At 45.1% G+C, this 22,568-nt stretch overlaps 1 protein-coding gene across 8 annotated transcripts in view; it reads left to right on the top strand.

Moving 5' to 3' along the window:
• Positions 1-22,568, top strand: part of LOC132821214 (1-acyl-sn-glycerol-3-phosphate acyltransferase gamma-like) — a 90,315-nt gene that overhangs the window by 19,133 nt on the left and 48,614 nt on the right. The window contains exon 1 of one of the 8 annotated variants that reach the window (XM_060833882.1): positions 13,931-14,008. The exons of the other annotated variants lie outside the window; for them this stretch is intronic. The gene's annotated coding sequence lies outside the window, so the exon portion shown is untranslated. Of the gene's footprint in view, positions 1-13,930; positions 14,009-22,568 lie in introns of those variants that run through there. 8 annotated transcript variants of the gene reach the window in all.

Genomic DNA, 22,568 nt, shown 5'->3' with positions numbered 1-22,568 from the left:
ACAGGATAATTGAAGCCCAGGATCTGCAACTAGAAGCAAAAAAAGACATCACAGATAAACCTTAAGTTCATTGTTTGGTGATAGCTACTAAGTTGATGATATATTGTTGGTTACTTTCAAATTGAAGATAAATAGGGGAAATACATAAAGGTTGAAACTAAAATACTCGTGCAATTTTTTTTTGAAATTCAAAATAAGAGCTAGGTAAAGGTGTTTCTCGTCGATTCTCCTGTTCCTTGGATGCTGCCTGACCTGCTGCGCTTTTCCAGCAACACATTTTCAGCTCTGATCTCCAGCATCTGCAGTCCTCACTTTCTCCTTCAAGGTGCTTGTACCAGGCGCTGTGTTGTAACTGCAAGATGTGGGAGCTGGTGGTTGTAACATCTGTAACTAATGTTCGTCGCTTGAGGAGCTCGGCTCAGAGTTGATGAGCTGGTGTCCGAATCTCCAACACTGTGACACATCAGAGAGGGTGAGGATTACTTGGACGCTGTGTTTCAGAAAACAGACACACTCCTTCGATTAATTACCTACAGTGGCCGGGCACAGGAGGATGTGACCATGTGCGAGTTAGGTAGAGGCATCCAGGATGTGGTGCTGAAGGAGCTTCTGCCCTTGAGCTTGTCTAACAGGTCTGAGATTCTTGGTCCCTGTGTGAATGAGAGGGTACTGTCGGGAGACTGAGCAAACTGACCATAGCTACAGGAAGCCATTTGAAAGGGTGAGAAAAGAGAAATGTAGTTATAATCAGCGGGAATAGTACAGTCAGGGAAATAGACACTGTTCTCTGGCTAGGATCAAGAGTCCCAATGGCTGTGTTGTTTGCCTGGTGTCCAGGTTCAGGGCACCTCATCTGGGCTGCAGAGGGCCTTGGAGTGGGAGGGTAGAGATTCGGTCATTGTGGTCCATGTATACGTAAAAAGAAGAAGGAGATTCTCCCACGGGGCTAAATTAAAAAGCAGAACTACAAAAGTAATCATCTGTAGATTATTACCTGAGTCATGGGGAAATTAGCACAAGTTAATCAGGTAAAACATGTGACTGAAAGATTGGTGTGGGAGAAACAGTTTTGAATTCATGAGACATTGGCACTAATACAGTGGAAGGAGGGAACTGTTCTGATGGGACAGGGTCCATCTGAGTCATGCAAGGACCATAGTCCTGCTAAATTGCATAACTAGGACAGTGGATAGGGCTTTAAACTAAATAGTGGGGTTGGGCGTTCAGTTGAGAAGTGCGGTGCTGAAAAAGCACAGCAGGCCAGGCAGCATCCGAGGAGCAGGAGAATCGGCGTTTCAGACATAACTCTTCTTCAGGAATTCCTGAAGAAGGGCTTATGCCCAAAACGTCGATTCTCCTGCTCCTCGGATGCTGCCTGGCCTGCTGTGCTTTTTCAGCACCACACTTCTCAACTCTGGTCTCCAGCATTTTCAGTCCTCACTTTCTCCTCCTCGAGCGTTCAGTTACAAGGAAGAATATGGGAAAAGTTAAAGTGGGAGGTTTCAGCAGAGTTTAAAGTTTGCAGAACAAGTGACAGGAAAGAATGTGTGGAAAGGTTCAGGAATCTAACTTCAGGCATAGCAAATAAGGGGGCTAATCCATGCAAAACTGAGGGCTTTGTACTTACACACTGCATACAAAACCAGGGAAATGAGCTTGTAGCACAGATTAAAACTGTCAGGTACAATATTGTGGGGATCACAGAGACGTGGCTGGACACTAAATATTCAAGATACATATTCTATCAAAAGGACAGGCTGATGGGAAGAGGGGTGGGGTTGCCTTGTTAGTACAAAATGAAATTAAGCCAATAGTAAGGAGTGATGTAAGGTCTAAAGGTGTGGTGTCTGTGTGGATAGAGAGGAGGAACTGCAAAGGGAAAAAAAACCCTAATGGGATGTGAGTTTGCTTGCTAAACTGGAAGGTTCGGTTTCAGACACTTTGTCACCACACTAGGTAACATCATCAGTGAGTCTCTGGATGAAGCACTGGTGCTATGTCCTGCTTTCTATTTATGTGTTTAGGTGTCTTTGGGTTGGTGATTTCATTACTGGTTCTTTTCCTCAGAGGATGGTAGATGGGGTCCAAATTGATGTGTTTGTTGTTACCAACCCAAAGAAACCTAGATGTATAAATAGAAAGCAGGTCACTAACACCAGCGCTTCACCGGAGGCTCACTGATGATGTTACTCAGTATGGTGATGATACGTCTGAAAAAATACCTTCCAGCTGGGTGAGCAAACCCACATCCAGAACCTCAACCTGAGCTACAAATCTTCTCAAAACTTGCTGACCCTAATGGGAGTTGTGTACAGGCCTCTTAGCAGTAGACAGGTTATGGGGACGAAAATAAATCAGGTGATAAAAAAGGCATTTAAGAAAGGCATATTATAATATTATACTTCACTATGCAAGTGAGCTGGGCAAATCAGGTTGGTGGTGGATGCCAAGAAAAGGAATTTATGAAATGTCTGAGATACTGTGCTCCATCACCGGCTGCTTCAAGAAACTAAGAAACAGGCTATTCTGGGTTTGGTGATGTGCAATGTGGCAGACTTGGTTAGGGAGCTGGAAATGAAGGAGCTCCTAGGGAGCAGTGACCATAATATGCTAAGGAGAGGTTAAGAGGGAGAAGCTAGAATCGGATATAACAGTATTACAACTGAGTCAAGGTAACTACAAAGACAGGAGGGAGGAGCTGGCCAGAGTTGATTGGAAGGGGACAGTTGCAGGGAAGATGGTGGAGCAGTAATGGCAGGAGTTTCTGGGGATGATTCAGGAGGCACAGCAGAACTTCATCCCAAGGAAGAGGAAACATCTTAAGGCAACTGTGGTGACCAGAGAAGTCAGGGACGGCATAATAGCAAAAGAAAAAGCGTGTCATAGAGTCATAGAAATGTATGGCACGAAAACAGATGCTTCGGTCCAATTTGTCTATGCCGACCAGATATCCTAAATTAATCTAGTCCCATTTGGCCCATATCCCTCCAAACCCTTCTTATTCATATACCCATCCAGATGTCTTTTAAATGTTGCAATTGTACCAGCCTCCACCAATTCCTCTGGCAACTTATTCCATACACACACCACCCTCTGTGTGAAAAAGTTGCCCCTCAGATCCCTTTTATGTCTTTCCCCTGTCACCATAAACCTATGCCCTCGAGTTCTGGATTCCCCCACCCCAGGGCAAAAACCTTATCTAAACAGAGGATTGGTGAAACTTTAAAGACCAGAGGATAGCTTGAAAAAAATTGGAGTTGGTGGGGAGAAGATTAAATGAATGTAAACTAGCTAGCAATATAAAAGCAGATTGCAAGGGTTTTCCTTCGATATATAAAACATCAGTGTGGCAAGAGTGAGTGTTTGACTGCTGGAAAATGAGGCTGGAGAAGTAGTAATGGGAACAAAAAGTGTTGGAGGAACTGACAGGTATTTTGCATCAATTTTCAGTGGAAAACACCAGCAACTTATCAGAACTTGGAGAGTCAGAGGGCAGAGGTGAGTGCAGTGGCCATTACGAAGGAGAACATGTTGGGAAAGGTGAAAGTGGATAAAGCACCCTGTGTAAGAAGGGAGGGAGGCAGAAGACAGGAAATTATTGACAAAAACAAGTTGCTGGAAAAAGGTAATTTGACCCAAAACATTAACTCTGATTTCTGTTCTCTGATGCTGCCAACCTGCTGAGCTTTTCTGAGAATTTCTGTTTTTGTTTCTGATTTACAGCATCTGCAGTTCTTTTGGTTTTTATATAGGAAGCTATAGATTGCTTAGCCTGACATGAGTCATTGGTAATAATTTTAGAAGCCAATATTAAGGATAAAAATCACACAACACCAGGTTATAGTCCAACAGGTTTAATTGGAAGCACACTAGCTTTCGGAGCGACGCTCCTTCATCAGGTGATGGTGGAGGGCTCGATCGTAACACAGAATTTATAGCAAACATTTGCAGTGTGATGTAACTGAAATTATACATTGAAAAATTGATTGTTAAGCCTTTCATCTGTTAGAATACAGTGATAGTTTCACTTCTTTCATGTGTAAATCACAAAACGTTTTCTTTAAAGTTGCATTCTTGGGTTAGCTGTTAACAATGGTGATAGCTTGACAATATGTTGAAGGTGTTAGCCCCCTGTGTTCTCTGTCTATGACCTGATGTTTAGATTGATTCTAATCTAAAAAGTGAGATAACAGAGTTCTACATAAATTCATGCAGTTTTTGACCCGAGAATGCAACTTTTTAAAAAAAAGGTTTTGTGATTTACACATGAAAGAAGTGAAACTATTACTGTATTCTAACAATACAGTAACGCTTAACAGACAATCAATTTTTCAATGTATAATTTCAGTTACATCACACTGCAAATTTTTGCTATAAATCCTGTGTTACGATCGAGCCCTCCACTATCACCTGATGAAGGAGCGTTGCTCTGAAAGCTAGTGTGCTTCCAATTAAACTCATTGGACTATAACCTGGTGTTGTGTGTTTTTAACTTTGTACACCCCAGTCCAACACCGGCATCTCCAAATCAATATTAAGGATGACATTGTGGTGTACAGGTAGTTCTCCTTCAACACTGCATTCTTGTACAACCCCATGTTATAGAAAAATTCTGCTTTAGAAACAGCGCTTAAAGTGTTGGAAATGTAATCACATTACAGCTAACACTCGTTTTAAAAGTTTGTGCTTTAAAAACAGTGAGCCAATTTGTCAATCGTGTTATAGGGAATTCACGTTAATGCAGAACAAATCTGTACTTGGAAGTGCATGTTAAAATAGGGCTGAGTCAGCACAGCTTCACCAAGGGCAGGTGATGCCTGACAAATCTATTAGAATTAGTTGGGGTAACAAGCAAGTTAGACAAAAGGGAGGAAGTGGCTGTGATGTATTTGGATTTCCAAAAGGTCTTTGACAAGGTGTTGCACAGGAGCTGCTAAAGAAGTCAAGAGCCCATGGTGTTCGGGGTGAGGTACTGGGATGGGTAGAGGATTGGCTGACTGGCAGAAGGGAGCATAGGGATAAAGGGGTCAGTTTCAGGTTGGCAGCCAGTAACTTATGGAATTTTGCAGGGGTCCATATTAGGACCGCATGTGCGGGATACAATGCTGCCAATTGGTGGAGAGAGAGAGATCAACATTAGCATTTGAGAGGTCCCAATGGAGAAGTCTGATAACAGCGAGGGCGAAGCATTTCTTGAAACTTTCATGTATTCAAACTTTTCTACCTTCTGCTCGATGAAAGAGGGTGGGAGGGGTCTTTGATTATGTTGGTTGTTTTCCTGAGGCAGTGGGAAGTATATGGAGTCAATGGATGGAAGGCTGGTTTACAAATGACCGGGCTGTGTTCCCAATTCTCTAGTTTCTGGTGGTCTTGGAAGAGCAGTTGCCAAACGCTGCCGAGATGCGTCCAGATTGGATGCTTTCTAGAGAGCACTATGATGTAACTGAAATTATATATTGAAAAAGACCTGGATCGTTAAGTGTCTCCTCTTTTAGAATGACCGTGTTGAAGCCGAGAAACTACATCATGTTCTTCGCAGCCTGCAACACATTATCAATGAGGATGAGTATCTCGCCAGAACCTTCCCCACACCTCCACTGCTCGCCTTTAAACAACTGTCAAACCTCAAACAGATCATTGTTTGTAGCAATGTGCCCGGCTTTCCGGACAACTCCATACAACCCTGTCACAGTAGACGCTGCAAGACGTGTCAGAGTGTGGGCATGGATACCACTATTACCCATGAGGACACCTCCCACCATATATGTGGCAGGTACTAAGGCGACTCAGCCAACGTTGTCTATCTCATACACTGCAGGCAAGAATGATCTGAGGCATGGTACATTGCCGTGACCAAACAGAGGCTCTGGCAACGGATGAATGGACACTGCAGAATAAACAACAGACAGGAGTGTTCCCTCCCAGTCAGGGAACATTTAGCAGTCCAGGACATTGACCTCGGACCTTTGGGATACCGTCCTCCAAGGTGGACTTCGGAACAGGCAACAACGCAAAGTGGCAGAACGGAGGCTGAGAGCCAAGTTCAGTACCCATAGGGGTGGCCTCAACTGGGACCTCGGGCTTATGTCACACTGTAGATGACCACCATTGCACTATGGTCATGCGCGTGCACACGCACTCTCACAGACATCATAAACCCTTCCCCGTGCCCCTCCTCCCCCCCCGCCCCCCCCCCCCCGCCCACACACACACACACACACACACATGCACAATCTTATTCTCCACAATCACCTGATGAAGGAGCAGAGCTCTGAAAGCTAGTGCTTCTGTATAAACCTGTTGGACAATAACCCGATGTTGTTGTGATTTTTAACTTGTGTATTCTGTCTTGTCATTGTTTGAGATCTAACCTACAACAGTGGTGTCGACAGTGAAGTTAGAAATGGAGTTGTGGCTGAATTTGGCCGCACAGTCATGGGTGTATAAGTAGTATTGCAGTGACTGGGTGTAGCCTTGTGGGTCGTCATGTTGAGGATTACTGTGGAGGCGGTGCTGTTGCCTATTCTTACTGACTGAGGTGTAAGAGTCAGGAAATCGAGGATCCAGTTATATAGAGGGGAGGAGGTACCTCAGTCTTGGAGTTTAGAGAGGGGTTTGTTTGGCGTTATGGTGTTGAAGGCGGAGCTGTAGTCAATAAATAGGGGTGACGTAGACATCCTTGGAATCCAGATGTTCCAGGGTTGAGTGTCGGGCCATGGAGATAGTGTATGCTTTGGACCTGTTGTGCCGATAGGCGAATTGTAAAGGATCAAGGCAGGCTGTGAGGCTGGAGTTTATATGAGCCATCACCAACCTCTCGAAGCACTTCATAATTATGGATCTCAGAGCCACTGGGTGGTAGACATTAAAGCATGCTGCATGTTTGTGAATGTTCTCACCAGCTGGTCCACACAGAATCTGAGTGTACAATCAGGGATTCCATGCAGGCCAGTTGCTTTCTGTGGATTCACCCTTAAGGCTGATCCAATGTCTGATCTGGATGAAGGAGCTGAGGGCATTGTTGCGAAGTTTGCAGATGACACAAAGGTAGGTGAGACACTTGGAATACAATGAGGGAAAGTGAGAGGTTATGTTCTCTGGGAGGAAGAATAGAGGGGGAGACTATTTTCTAAATGGGGAAAGAATTTGGCAGTCAAAAACAGAAAGGGACTTGAGAGTCTAGTTCAGGATTCTCTGAAGATTAACATACAGGTTCACTTGGTGGTTAGGAAGGCAAATGCAATGTTAGTATTCATTTCAAGAGGGGTAGAACACAAGAGCAGAGATTCATACAGTGTAGAAAGGGCCCTTTGACCCACTGATTCTACACCAACATAACTGCTGTTAAAAATGTGCTAATTCCAATTTCCTGCACTTGTCCCATATCCTTGAATGTGATGATAATTGACATGCTCATTCAAATATTTCTTAAAAGTAAGATTTCTGGCCTCCTGTACGATCCAAGACAGTGCATTCCAGATATCCTCCCCCCTCCCCAGCGAGTGAGAGAGGTTTTTCCCACAACCCCTCTGAATCCCTTGCTACAAAACAATGCCCTCGCATGATTAACCCCTCAACCAAGTAAAATGGCTGCTCTCTATTCACTCTGTCCACATCCCTCATAATTGTATACAATTGGTCAGAGCACAGCTGAAATATTGTGAGCAGTTTTGGGCTCCGAATCTAAGAGAAATCAGAGTTAGCGTTTCAGGTTTGGTGACCCTTCCTCAGTTCATAGGAAAGGTCACAGGACCTGAAAAATTAACTCTGATTTCTCTTCATAGATGTTGCCAGAGCTGCTGAGCTTTTCCAGCAATATTTGGGTTTGTTTAAAGAACGATACAAGAAAAAATGAGCTTGTCATTGGAGTAGTCGAGGACTCTGTGCCTGCTGTTGATGGAGTTTAGAAGGATGAGGAAATCTAATTGAAACTTAGAGTACTGAGAGACGCAGAGAAGATGTTGCCACTAGTAAGAGAGAGTAGGACCCGAAGGCACAGCCTCTGAGCAAAAAGATGACCCTTTTAGAACTTAAATGAAGACTTTCTTCAGCCAGAAAGTGGTGAATATGGGCATTTGCCTCAGAGGGCTGTGGAGGCTAAGTCATTGAGTGTGTTCAAGACCAAAATAGATAAATTCTTGATTGGGAAGAGTATCAAGGGTTGGAGAGAAGGCAGGAGAATGGGATTGAGACACACACCAAGTGTGATGAAATGGTGTAGCAGACTAGATGGACTGAATGGCCTGGTTCTACTCCTATAACTTATGGTCTTATGGGACAGTTCTGTTGCTGTGTAACACTGGGTACAGTACTGGTGGGGACTGGTCTGTCCCTGTATAACACTGGGGTACAGTACTGGTGGGGACACGTCTGTCCCTGTATAACACTGGGGTACAGTACTGGTGGGGACACGTCTGTCACTGTATAACACTGAGGTACAGTACTGGTGGGGACAGGTCTGTCACTGTGTACCAGCGGGGTGCAGTACTGATGGAGACAGGTCTGTCAGTATAACACCGGTACCGGTACAGTACTGGTGGGGACATGTCTGTCGCTGTATTACACTGGGGTACAGTTCTGATGGGGACAGGTCTGTCACTGTATAACACTGGGGTACAGGACTGGTGGGGACAGGTCTGTCACTGTATAACACTGGGGTACAGTACTGGTGGGGACAGGTCTGTCCCTGTATAACACTGGGGAACAGTACTGGTGGGGACACGCCTGTCAGTGTATAACACTGGGGTACAGTACTGGTGGGGACAGGTCTGTCCCTGTATAACACTGGGATACAGTACTGGTGGGGACAGGCCTGTCAGTGTATAACACTGGGGTACAGTACTGGTGGGGACAGGTCTGTCACTGTGTACCAGCGGGGTGCAGTACTGATGGAGACAGGTCTGTCAGTATAACACCGGTACCGGTACAGTACTGGTGGGGACATGTCTGTCGCTGTATTACACTGGGGTACAGTTCTGATGGGGACAGGTCTGTCACTGTATAACACTGGGGTACAGGACTGGTGGGGACAGGTCTGTCACTGTATAACACTGGGGTACAGTACTGGTGGGGACAGGTCTGTCCCTGTATAACACTGGGGAACAGTACTGGTGGGGACAGGCCTGTCAGTGTATAACACTGGGGTACAGTACTGGTGGGCTCAGGTCTGTCCCTGTATAACACTGGGGAACAGTACTGGTGGGGACAGGCCTGTCAGTGTATAACACTGGGGTACAGTACTGGTGGGGACAGGTCTGTCCCTGTATAACACTGGGGTACAGGACTGGTGGGGACAGGCCTGTCAGTGTATAACACTGGGGTACAGTACTGGTGGGGACAGGTCTGTCCCTGTATAACACTGGGGAACAGTACTGGTGGGGACAGGCCTGTCAGTGTATAACACTGGGGTACAGTACTGGTGGGGACAGGCCTGTCAGTGTATAACACTGGGGTACAGTACTGGTGGGGACAGGTCTATCACTGTATAACACTGGGGTACAGGACTGGTGGGGACAGGTCTATCACTGTATAACACTGGGGTACAGTACTGGTGGGGACAGGTCTATCACTGTATAACACTGGGGTACAGTACTGGTTGTGAACAAGTCTCACTCTGGTAGTATCCTTAGCCAAGGTATCTTTCATTGGATGCTCGTGGATCCAGGAGCTACTATTGATAAAATTCTGCAGGCTGTGGTCTGTGAAAAATGCTTACCTTTTTTTTCAAAGAAACAGTTCTGTTGGTTGCTCATGGGACTGAGAGCAGCAGCAACTGCTGAGCTGTAGTTTGGGATTTATTTGAAGTGGTGTACATATGAGGTGGTGTGTCAGTTTTACCATGACTTGTGTACCCTCCCCTGTTCCTTTCATCCTCGTATCACAGGCTGAGGTGATCAGCTGATGGATGAAAGTCCAGAGGGTGACTGTCGAATGATGCCAACACGTCTATGCTTTGTCCAAAGGCCAGGGTTAACGTGGCCCTCTGTGAGTGAGCTCTGTGACTAATGTTGTCGAATGGCCTTTTTAAATCACTTTGGAGAAAATAAAACTGTTATACAATTGATACAGTCACTGTGTGAATGCACAGCTTCTCGTGTGATATGTTCAGTGTCTGCTCGTGTCCTTTAGTTAATGAAGATTGCTGTCGCTCATATCCCTCGTCTTACCTTGTCCTGACATCAGAATGACTTCATGCTTCCTGACTCACGTCAATATTTGTCCTTGGCTAATGTCTCTCTCTCTCTACATTGCTGCCACACGATAATCTGGCAAGGCTAAAAATTGGCACATTGCTGAACAAGGGCATAGCATGGTTCATCGTCATCTGGTCAACTGCAGTCCCGGTCTAATAAAACCAAAATATTGTGGAAACTGGAAGTCTTAAAATAAAAACAAAGTCCTGGAGAAACTCAGCAGTTCTGGCAATGGCATGGAGAGAGTAACAATTAACATTTTGAGTCTAGAATGACCTTCTACCTACCCTGCCATTTCCACACACCACCTTTCCGTTGTGCTCTGATTCCTGTCCTCAGTCTGCTGCAGAATCCCAGCCAAGTCCCAATGTTTTGATTAAATCTCCTCACAGCTCCACTGCTCAGTGTCTTGTTTGCACGTATTTGCTATCAGGAGAGCTGATCTCTTTTCTGCTGTTTACACTTAGCATTAACACTTGTTTTAGATCTTTATTTTACACTATTACCAAGAACACTTCCTTTGCCTTTTGGTCAGTTTCCAGTTCCCGTCAGTTCTGAAGAAGAATCATACTGGATTCAGAATATGACCTCAGTTTCTCTTCCCACAGATGCTGCCAGACCCACTGAGTTTCTCCAGTATTCTCTGCCTTGATTGCTGTCTATTTCTGCTGGACGTGGCTCAATCAGTTGAGGGGAACAGCTGGAACCACAGCAGTGTCAGAAAGGAGGACAGGAGCAGATAGGTCCAATCCATTGAGCCTGCTGTACACTCAAATGGTCATGGCTGAACCTCTGTCTCAGTACCCTCCTCTTCACCCCCTCACTCACATACCCCTTTAAGCCTCTAGAATTCTATTTGTGCCTTATTCAGTGGCTTCCCTCCACAGTTGAGAATTCCACAGGTTCACCACTTTCTGTGGTCAAATTCATACCTTGAGAGTGAGAGCCCTTGTTCTATAGGCCCCTTGCTGAAAATGTGTTGCTGGTTAAAGCACAGCAGGTTAGGCAGCATCCAAGGAACAGAAAATTCGACGTTTCGGGCCAGAGCCCTTCATCAGGAATGAGGAGAGGGTGCCAGGCAGGCTAAGATAAAAGGTAGGGAGGAGGGACTTGGGGGAGGGGCGATGGAGATGTGATAGGTGGAAGGAGGTCAAGGTGAGGGTGATAGGCCGGAGTGGGGTGGGGGCGGAGAGGTCAGGAAGAAGATTGCAGGTTTGGAGGGCGGTGCTGAGTTGAGGGAACCGACTGAGACAAGGTGGGGGGAGGGGAAATGAGGAAACTGGAGAAATCCGAGTTCATCCCTTGTGGCTGGAGGGTTCCCAGGCGGAAGATGAGGCGCTCTTCCTCCAACCGTCGTGTTATGTTCTGGCGATGGAGGAGTCCAAGGACCTGCATGTCCTCGATGGAGTGGGAGGGAGGGTTAAAGTGTTCAGCCATCCGGGTGTCCCAGAGGTGTTCCCTGAAGCGTTCCGCAAGTAGGCGGCCTGTCTCCCCAATATAGAGGAGGCCACATCGGGTGCAGCGGATGCAATAGATGATGTGTGTGGAGGTGCAGGTGAATTTGTGGCGGATATGGAAGGATCCCTTGGGGCCTTGGAGGGAAGTAAGGGGGGAGGTGTGGGCGCAAGTTTTGCATTTCCTGCGGTCGCAGGCGAAGGTGCCGGGAGTGGAGGTTGGGTTGGTGGGGGGTGTGGACCTGACAAGGGAGTCACGAAGGGAGTGGTCTTTGCGGAACGCTGATAGGGGAGGGGAGGGAAATATATCCCTGGTAGTGGGGTCCGTTTGGAGTAGGCGGAAATGACGGCGGATGATACGCTGTATACGGAGGTTTACATGCAGGTCCTTGGACTCCTCCATCGCCAGAACATAACAACACGACGGTTGGAGGAGGAGCGCCTCATCTTCCGCCTGGGAACCCTCCAGCCACAAGGGATGAACTCGGATTTCTCCAGTTTCCTCATTTCCCCTCCCCCCACCTTGTCTCAGTCGATTCCCTTGAACTCAACACCACCCTCCTAACCTGCAATCCTCTTCCTGACCTCTCCGCCCCCACCCCACTCCGGCCTATCACCCTCACCTTGACCTCCTTCCACCTATCACATCTCCATCGCCCCTCCCCCATGTCCCTCCTCCCTACCTTTTATCTTAGCCTGCTGGACACACTCTCCTCATTCCTGATGAAGGGCTCTGGCCTGAAACGTTGAATTTCCTGTTCCTTGGATGCTGCCTAACCTGCTGTGCTTTAACCAGCAACACATTTTCAGTTCTGATCTCCAGCATCTGCAGACCTCACTTTTTACTCTATAGGCCCCTTGCCAGGGAAACATTATCCCTGTCTGTCCACCAGTCTCAGAATGTTATGTTTCAGTGAGATCCCCTCTCACTTTTTTCAATAAGTGCTCAGTTGACCCAATCTGTCCCCACATGATACAGCTGCCATCCCAGAAATCAGTCTGTTGAACTTTTTCTGTGCTCCCTTAATGGTAAGTTAGTCTTCTCTTGAGTAAGGTGACCCAAACTGCACAGTATTCAAGGTGACCTCACCAACGCCCTGCCTGGATATTGTAAGGCTTCATTACTGCTGAACTCAAGTCCTCTTGCAATGAAGTCCACCATATTATTTGCCTTCCTGACAGTTTGCTGCACCTGCCTATTTGGTTTCAGTAACTAGTTTACAAGGTGACCCAGGTCCCCTTATGCATCAGCCTTTGCCGATCTATCATCATTTCAGATCCAAGGTCCTTTTAAAGATCAAAAAGCCGTGTGTGCGCACACACCTGTATATACTTACTGCAGCTACTACCTCCTGTCTCAGTATAGGAGGGTGTGCAGACTGTCTGAACAGCCTCACTATTTGGTATGCTTGTTGCTTGGTGATGTGAGTGGCAATGGGGATTTTATTTTTACAGATACCTTGAGCTGTTTAGGTAAGCTCCCCCTCCCTCAGAGTTCTGTTCATGCATTGGCCTTTATCTAGGCCTTGTACCATGAGCACATACATACTGTAGTGGGACAGGACAACTGACTGGGTGCACTCAGTCAGAATCATAGAATCCCTACAGTGTGGAAGCTGACCATTTGGCCAGTTGAGTCTTTACCGACCCTGAGAGTATCCCACCCAGACCTACCCCCTATGTTATATCTGTAACCCCACATTTCCCATGGCTAACCCACCTAACCTACACATCCCTGGACACTGGGAAGTTTAACATGTACATGTTACGTGGATTAGCCATCTCTGGACTGTGGGAGCAAACCAGAGCACCAGAGGAAACTCTGATACGGGGCGAATGTGCAAACTCCACACAGAGACCCGAGGCTGGAATTGAATCTTGGCTCTTGGTGCTGTGAGGCAGCAGTGCTAACCACTGAGCCACCGTGTTTGTGTAGGGGTTATGCACTCACTTGCAAGTGGGACTTTGAACTCAGTGCATATATTAAAATTAGATTGCCCACTTGCCACAAGAGAACACGTGCTTTTCAAATATGTGTAAGAGGTCAGCTATATTAGCGCTGTCATTCTCAGGCAGCTGTCGCTTTGTTTCCTGCAGTTGTGGGTTTTATTGTGCTCTTGGTGTAAACTTTGGGTTATCACACAGAATGTTATAGTTTGTTCAGAGGTCTCTCTGGGAGTGAGTGGGTGTACTGCCTTTCCTGGTCTGAGTTCAGTGGCTTGTGTGGTTTTCCTCTGGATGTTTAACTAGTCTAATGCACTGTTCCTGAAACAAGAGGAGGCAGTTTAGCCTCTCTACGCTGCTGTGCTGTTCTTTGAGATCATTGTGGATCAGCAATTGCAAACATTCACGGAGCTTTCTGTAAGTATGACCTCTGAGGATATAATATTCATCTCGTGTCTCCCTGAGGATGCAGTCATGTTTTGTTTGACTTGCATCCTTCCACAGTCCTGTCACTCTGGAGTGCAATGTTGCTTGGTAACCAGCTCACCATCAGCATTGCTGGTTTCTTGAGCTGTGTGTGTTTTTGCGTTTGCATGTTTTACAGCTGATGTGTCCAGTCTGGCGCTCAGTTGATTGGTGTTTGGAATGAAATGAGTTGACAAATGAAAATCAGCATTGATTTTGTTAAAGGCAAAAGTTATTTGAATAACTTTTCCGAATTCTTAATGTAACAGACAGACTCGATGACTTGTAATATATTGTCTTCAACCTGAAATGTTAACTCTGTAGAGTGGTTGGTGGTAAGCAGTTGTCTTTGGAAGTAGTCCAGGCTCTGATTTCTGGAGTGTTTCTTCTTTTGACTTGCACAGTCAACTTCAGATCGATAATGTAGGGTAAAATGTTCAAAATCTGCAGATGATAGAAAGCCCAGAAATGCAGTATAATGGAAGTGTTTCAGAAGGCGTAGCTACACTGGTGAAATGACCAGAGATGTAACAGATTCCTTTACCTCAGAACAGTGTGGAGCATTAGCAATGGCATAGAGTGTGCTAAAAGCTGAACAATTGAAGGAGAGGCAAAACGAAAGGTACAATTTGAAAGAGGGCCCAAAATGTGTCAGGGCAAGTTGAGAAAGTACTTAAAGAAAAATGTACAGGATTGTTAACTTATTCAAAAGATGAATTGCTGCAAATGCAATGTTGTTGTGGTAAATACTACAAAATAATGGGGAGACTGGAGAAGCTGGGATTGTTTACCCTATAGCAAGGAAAGGATAAGAGGAGATTGGGTAAGACTTAGGAAATGTAGACCAGTCAGCTTAATGTCAGTGATAGAAACAATTCTGTAACCTGTACTGAGAGGGGAGAAAGACACACAATATCATTTAAAATATCAGGATTCTCAAAAGCTAGGTTCTGCTTAATAACCTTATAGAAAAGTTCACAAAATGAACAAAAGAGAAAACACGGTGGATGTCATTAAGTCCTCAATAATGTAGCACACAAAGTTGTTAGGAGAGGTACTGAAGTGATTGCAAAATGACTAAACTCCAAGAAGAGCAGTGATTGAAGAAAATAGGACAAGTGGCGTTGCCACTGGGCTAGTCATCCAGAGATGCAAGCTAATGCTGTGGGCACATGGGTCAATTTAAATTCATTTAACAAGCCTGGAATTCAAAGCTAGTCTTTAAAATGGTGGGCAATGACTAAACTATCATTGACTGTTGTAAAAATCCATGGGATTCACAAATGTGCTTCAGGAATCTTAACTGAAATGGTCAAACAAGATACTCTGTCCAAGGGCAGTTCGAGATTGGTAATAGATGCTGGCCCAGCCAGTGACATTGACAGCCTCGAGAGAATGCAAAATAAACTCTTCCACAAGGATCTGTGTTAAACCAACTGGTTTACATCATTTAAATTAACAAAATCTGTTTTATAAATCTAACTAAGTATAAAGTTGAGCGATTGACACCAATTTGGGGAGCATAGCTAACATAGAAGAACACAAAATACAGAGAGAAAACTTGGGGACTGGATGATTTCAGTAGCAAATGAAGTTTAGTGTAGATAAAGAAGTAATATAGAAACAGTGTATTACTGTGAATGGCAGAACACAAGGAAGCTCAGAGGAACAGTGGGATCTTGAGGTGTTTAAAGAACAAAGAACAGTACAGCAGAGGAACAGGCCCTTCGGCCCTCCTAGCCTGCACATTTTGCCCTTCCATACTAAAACAGCCTTCCCTTACAGGATCCGTATCCCTCTATTCCCTTCCTGTTCATATATCCATCCAGGTGCTTCATGAATGCTGCTATTGTGTCTGCTTCCACCACCACCACCTCTGGAACGCACTCCAGGCACTCATCACCCTTTGTGTGAAAAACGCACCTCATACATTTCTTTTAAACTTTCTTCCTGCGCATTGAATCCGCGTCTCCTTGGGATTGATCCCTCCGCCTTGGGAAAAAGCCTTGTACTTTTCACTCTATTCATGGTCATTCACAATCTTATAAACTGGTATTAGATCACCCTTCAACCTCCTGTCTTCCAGCGAAAACAAGCCCAATTTATCCAATCTTCCTTCATAACTAAAATCCTCCATGCCAGGCAATATCCTGGTGAACCTTTTCTGTACCCTGTCCATGACATCCACATCCTTCTGCCAGTGTGGTGTCCAGAACAATGTTCCAAGTATGGTTGAGCTAAAGTTCTGTACAGCTACAACATAACTTGTCAATCCTTACATTTGGTGCCCCTTCTAACGAGGGCAAGAATGCCCGCCTTTTTTACGACCTTACCTACCTGTGCTGCCACCTTCAGTGATCTGTCGATGAAGGGACTGGGGCATTCTGGCGAAATTTGCCAATGATACGAAGTTAGACCGACAGACTGGTAGTACTGAGGGGGTGGGGAGGCTGCAGTAAGATTTACAGTTTAGGAGAGTGGTCCAGGAAATGGCTGACAAAACTCAACGTGAGCAAATGCAAGGTCTTGCGCTTTGGAAAAAAGGATACATTGTGGAAGAGAGCTCCAAACCTCTCTGACCCTTTGTGTGTGGACGTAATTCCTAACTTCCCTCCTGAATGGTCTGGCCTGACTACTGCAGCTATACCCCTAGTTCTAGAATCCCCAACCAGTGGAAATACTTGATCTTTCTCTACCCTGTTTTATTCCTGTTAATATCATGAAGACTTTGATCAGATCACCCTGTACCTTCTAAGTTTGAGAGAAAACAGACCTAATTTATATAATCTCTCCTCATAACCTAACCCCTGAAGTCCAGGTATTATTCTGGTTAACCTACCTTGTCCTACTTTCAAGGCCAGTGTATCCTTCCTAAAGTGTGGTGCCCAGATCTACCCTTTGTTCCCAGTGGGGTCTAACCTGGCTTTTGTATAGCTGCAGCATAACTTCCACATCCTTGTACTCCAGTCTTCTGGATATAAAGGGCAGCATTCCATTAGCTTCGTCGATTATTATCTGTACCTGTTTGTGACATTTCAAAGATCTATGCTCCTGAGCCCCCAGGTCTCTTTGGGCACCCACTATATTTAACTTCATATCATCCAGAAAGTACGTGCAGTGAATGTAATGAGATCAGCCAGGTGGATTTCATAATGTATGAGTTCCCTGATTGGGCCAGACTAACAGTCCCAATCAGGGAGCCCTGGCTGACAGATATAAACAGACATGTCAGACATCTTGTTCAGTTTAAGAACAGGCTGTGAGGGAGCTGGATCAGTGTCAAGGGCTCTCCATGTGTAAATTAAGGGTGTATGTTGAGGGGTTACTGGCCTCTGTCACAAGAGTAGGGTTAATGATGTAGCCATGCAAAAGTGCCTCCTAGCTGAAGCCCAACTGGGTTTTAACAGGCACTACAACTGGCTTTGTCACTGAAAAGTGTGGCAAGTGGAGCAGATGAGGTACAGGGTGTTCTGATGGAAGTGGACACCCTCACCAGTCTGACTGAGTTTGGGGAACACCACTTGAGTGAAGGCAATTACACAGCCTCACTCAGGACATATCCTGAACAGAAGGACTCTCGGTCAGCTCACAGCAAAACCCTAAAACAAAGCCAATCCTCAGCCAAACGGTTAAAATGTTCTCCAGGATCCAGGACTGCAAGCCATTATTGTTGCTATCCATATGCAGACACAAGACAGCAAAACAGTTCCACTCGACTTAAATTGAGTAAGAGAACTCAAAGAGCAGTAGCCAGGAGAGTGCACACTGTGAAAAATCCTCCTATATCTGGCTTGGAACAGTGAAATTGCTTAGCAACATCCAAATCAGAGCCGATCAAATAAACGCCTGATTTAATGGTCATCCAGGTGTAATGTGGCCATATCAGTGATCGCAGAACTGTAACAAAATTCCCTCTGGACTCCAACCCTTAAGTTTGAGCAAGATATTGTCTAGACTGAGAACCTGTACTGGGGAACCTTTACAGATTAAGGATACAACTTTGGTTCCAGTCTCTTATCAGAAGCAGCTGGTTCAGTTCCCACTGACTGTAGTAAAAGGCTTGGGCCCAAGCTTGATGGGGTGAAATTGGCTCAACGTTTTTAGTTAGAAAATGGCTGTCTGAGTGAAGTTCTAACCAATACCCTGAAGATTTTCAGGAAGGTCTAGGGACTATCAAAGGGTCCAGGCCATCTTGTATGTTGACCAGGAAGCAATCCCATGATTCTGCAAGGTCCATCCAGTGCCATTTGCCTTACAGGCAAAAGTAGAGACAGAAAGCTGGAAAGCGATGGAATCATCAAACCAATCCAGTTTGGGGAATGGGCTGCGCTGGTCATACTGACTGTGAAGCCTGCTAGATCAGTTAGCCTTTGTGGGGATTTTAAACAAATAATAAACTACTTTTTGCAGCTGGATAAATCCGCAATCCTTCTCATTGAGGATTTATAGGTAAAGCTGGCAAGGGGGCTGTCCTTCACAAAGCTAGACATGAGCCAGAAGGGTTTGTACTAATACACTCTTGCCACATGGGGTATCGTCAGCCTGTGCAATTTTTCAGGAGAATATTTTGCAAGGTCCACATGAGGTACCCATTTATCCAGATGGCTCGTTAATAACAAGGAAGACCAATAAGGAGCACTTGGACATAGTCTTTCAACATTTCTCTCAGGTTGGTGTCCACCTGTGTTCCAGGCATTCCAAGTGATCTCCTTGAGCTACAGAGTGGACAAGACTGGGTTACATCTGTTGGAAAATAAAGTGAGGGCAATCAAAGCTGTCCTGGTCCACAGCTCTGTATTGGAGTTTAGGCCATTCCTTGGGTTGGTAAATTATTACAGAAAGATCATAATTAACTGGCCTCCATCCTGGCACTTTTGCGTCAACCCTTAAAGAGTCAGCCTTGGAAATGTTTGCATAGCCACACCATAACTTTCAGGAAGTGAAGAAACAGTTAATATCCTGTGAAATGTTGGCACACTGTGAGCCCAGGCCAGATCTAGTAATGACATTCAATGCCTCCCCATTTGGCATCAGGTAGTATTATCTCAGAAATAGCCCAGTAGAGGGGATTGCCCAATGGTGTATGTATGCAGGACTTTGGCTAATACAGAGCGTAAATACTCCCAGATAGAAAAGGAAGGCTTCACAGTCAGATTTCAAGTTAGATTGTTCCTCCTATACCTTTACAGACTTAAACTTATCCTAATAATGGACCACGAACCTCTTGTTAGGTCTACAGTGCTGCCCATAGAGCCCATTGCTGTATTTGACCTGAAACTAATACTGAGTGATTACAAATCGGAGCACTGTCCGGGAGACCAAGTGGCAAATGCGGATGCATTGAACCGCCTGGTGCACGCAGATACACCACCGGCAGTGCCAGCACTGGAAGCGTCCATAAGGGTTTTAAATTGTTTGGACACACTTTCAGTTACAGCTGATAATATCAGACTTTGAATGCTGAAAGATCTGGTCCTGGCAAAACTGAAACAGCTGGTGGTCATGGGGAGGGGATCCACCGGACCATCTCAAATAGAATTGAAACCTTTTGGACCCAGAGAGACCAAATCACTGTTGGGGTTGGCATATTATTATGGGGAGCAAGAGTGATTATCCTGAGCAAAAGTGGTCACCAGGTACTGGCTGAAAACCACCAGGGTCATCGATGGGTTTCCAAAATAAAGATGTTGGTGAGAAGTTAAGGTGTTTAGCACATTTGCCTTCATTGCTCAGGACTTTCAGTATAGCAGTTGGGATGTCATATTGAAGTTGTACAGGATGTTGGTGAGGCCTCTTCTGGAGTACTGAGAGCAGTTCTGGTCATCCTGTTACAGGAAGGAGATTGTCAAACTGGAGAAGGTTCAGAAAGATTTACCAAAATATTGCTAAGAATGGACAGTTTGAGACATAAAAATTCGCTGGATAATCTCGGACTTTTTTTTCGCTGGAGTATGGGAGGTTGAGGGATGTCCTTAGAGAGGTTTATAAAATTGAGGGATGTAGTTAAGGTGAATAGCAAAGGTCTTTTCCCTAGGCTGGGACTATTCAAAACAGTGGAGCATAAATGAATAGCACATGAATAGGAAAGGTTTGGAGGGGTATAGTTTAGTTTGGGGACCAAGGTTGGTATAAACTGATTGGTCTGAAGGATCTGTTTCCGTGCTGTATGACTAAGTTTTATGTCTGATTGCCAAGAATCAGATGCAGACATTGCTGAGTTGGTGAGGGAGTGCTCAGAGTGCCAAAAGTAGAAAAATATAGCCAGCAACTTCCCCACATTTGTGGGAATGGCTGGGTAAACCCTGAACTCAGTTACACATCAACTGTGTAGGTCCTTTCATGCGCGCAATATTCTTAGCCATTGTGGAAGCCCACTCAAAGTGGCTGGAGGTGCAAGGAAACAGTGATGGAAAAAAAACATGCATCTTTTGCAGTGCAAGTGTTAAATTCTTTTTTCCTGAGGTTCTTATGCACTTGATGCAACTGCAACACACCAACTTCTGTGAACAAGCAACATTTTATTAAGCACAGTACAATACAAGCACTGTAGAAACCATGTATGTGAGGTGTGTCCAGGGAAGCTCTCTCTGAACAAAGAAAACAATCCTTCCTTTATACAAAATCTTTGCATCACAGTCAGTAATGCTCACAAGACAACCCCCAGTCACTCCCTCACAGTTACATGCCTCTCAAGGCACGATACAGTGACCACACCATCTCCAGAAACAATGTAATGTGAATGCTCTTTTAATGGCCAGATCTGGTGTGTATTGTATGTTTTTTTTAACTGCAGGGAGTAGTCCAATTCCAACTGTAATGTTCTTATTAATCTCTGAATAGGGGATGGCCATGTAAATAGGCTTTTGAATGGCAAGGAGATGGTCTTGTAAATGGCCCTGAATACTAGGAGAGGATAATGTAAATTTCTTACCATTTATCTGTATGTCAGAGGCAATCCATCCTAGCCTTGGGACCTCCAATTTCCTACAGGTCAGCAGATCAAGTTAACTCTTTAATATCACACAAGAACCCCCCTGGAAATGTTTACAAGCTGGGATGTTGAATATTTCCTAAAGTCGAATGGTATTGGACATATAAGGACATCTCCATACCATTCAGTCCAAATTTTGAAGACAGGCTTAAACAAACAGCCCACAGCTCACGAGATACTGCACTGTTCCAGTTCCTATTTGATTATAGGACCACCCTTCATACAACTGCAATGATAGCTCCATCAGAGTGGCTAATGGTGAGAAGACTCTGCACCAGTTAAAATCTGACCTTCCCAAATCTGAGGAGGAGGTTGGAACACCACCTCCAGAACACCAGTACTGGACACAAGATTCTGCTAAGTGAGAGCGACAGTTGTCAGGGGAATGGAAAAGGAAGAGATGAGTGTGGTATTCATATCTCAGCACAGTCTGTTTGCTCCCAGTCACTCATTCCTGTGTTTTATTGATTTTCATCTTATATATGAACGTACATCCAAACATGGAGTAGCCCATTCGGCCCTTCGAGCCTACTCTGCTATTCAATAAGATCATGGCTGCTCTGTTACTACAGCTAACCTTACACTCCCTTTGCTTATTAAGAATCACTCAAAAATATTCCAAGGCTCCCTTTCCTCCACCACCTCAGGAAGAGAGTTCCAAAGACACTCCGTTCAAGAGGAAGCAAAAAAAAATCACCTAATCCCTGTTTCAGGTATGCAGCCCTGGTTTGTAAATAATACCCCTATCTACACTGTCGAGACTCCGCACGATCTTGTACAATTCAAACAAATTGCCTCCTGCTCTTATAAACATCAGTGGGAATGAGCCAGGCCTGTACAGTCTTTCCTCACAGGGCAACCCCTCAGTCCAGACATTGGTCTGGCCAACACTTTCCTGACTGCTTCCACTGCACCTACATCCTTACATTTTAAAAAAATATTAATTCACAGAATGTGTGTTCCTGGTTGGGCCAGCAATTATTAGCCATCCCAAACTTCCCCCTTGAGAAGGTGATGGTGAGCTGCTTCCTTGAACCTCTGTGGTCCATCTCATGTGGATGGATCTACAGTGCCCTTAGGGAGGGAATTCTAGGACTTTGACTTGGCAACACTGAAGAAAAGATGATTCAGTCGGTTCTGGGATAACACGACAGTTCCGTTCTCACGCAGTCTCCTGTTATAAGAAAATCACACAAACTGCGCCATTTAACTGATGGATCCGGAATAGTATTATCATCAATCCAGGGAAGGAAAGTTCGCATTCTGCAAATAACAGTCTAAGTTTTTCAATCGCGTTAAGGCAATTTGTGTTGAAGAAACGCACATTATAGTAGAACCAACTGTATATTTCCAAGTCAGGATGGTGAGTGGCTTGGAGGGAAACTCTCAGGGTTTGGTGTTCCCAGCTATATATTGCTCTTGCCCTGATAGATGGAAGTGGTCATGGGTTTGGAAGGTGCTGTCTGAGGATCTTTGGTGAACAAAGAACATTACAGTGCAGGAACAGGATCTTTGGCCCAC

The sequence above is a fragment of the Hemiscyllium ocellatum genome, chromosome 12 (genome assembly GCF_020745735.1).
Source record: "Hemiscyllium ocellatum isolate sHemOce1 chromosome 12, sHemOce1.pat.X.cur, whole genome shotgun sequence".
Taxonomy (NCBI): Eukaryota; Metazoa; Chordata; class Chondrichthyes; order Orectolobiformes; family Hemiscylliidae; genus Hemiscyllium; species Hemiscyllium ocellatum.
Note: the sequence above shows the minus strand (reverse complement) of the source record. Positions and strands in the feature narration are given on the sequence as shown.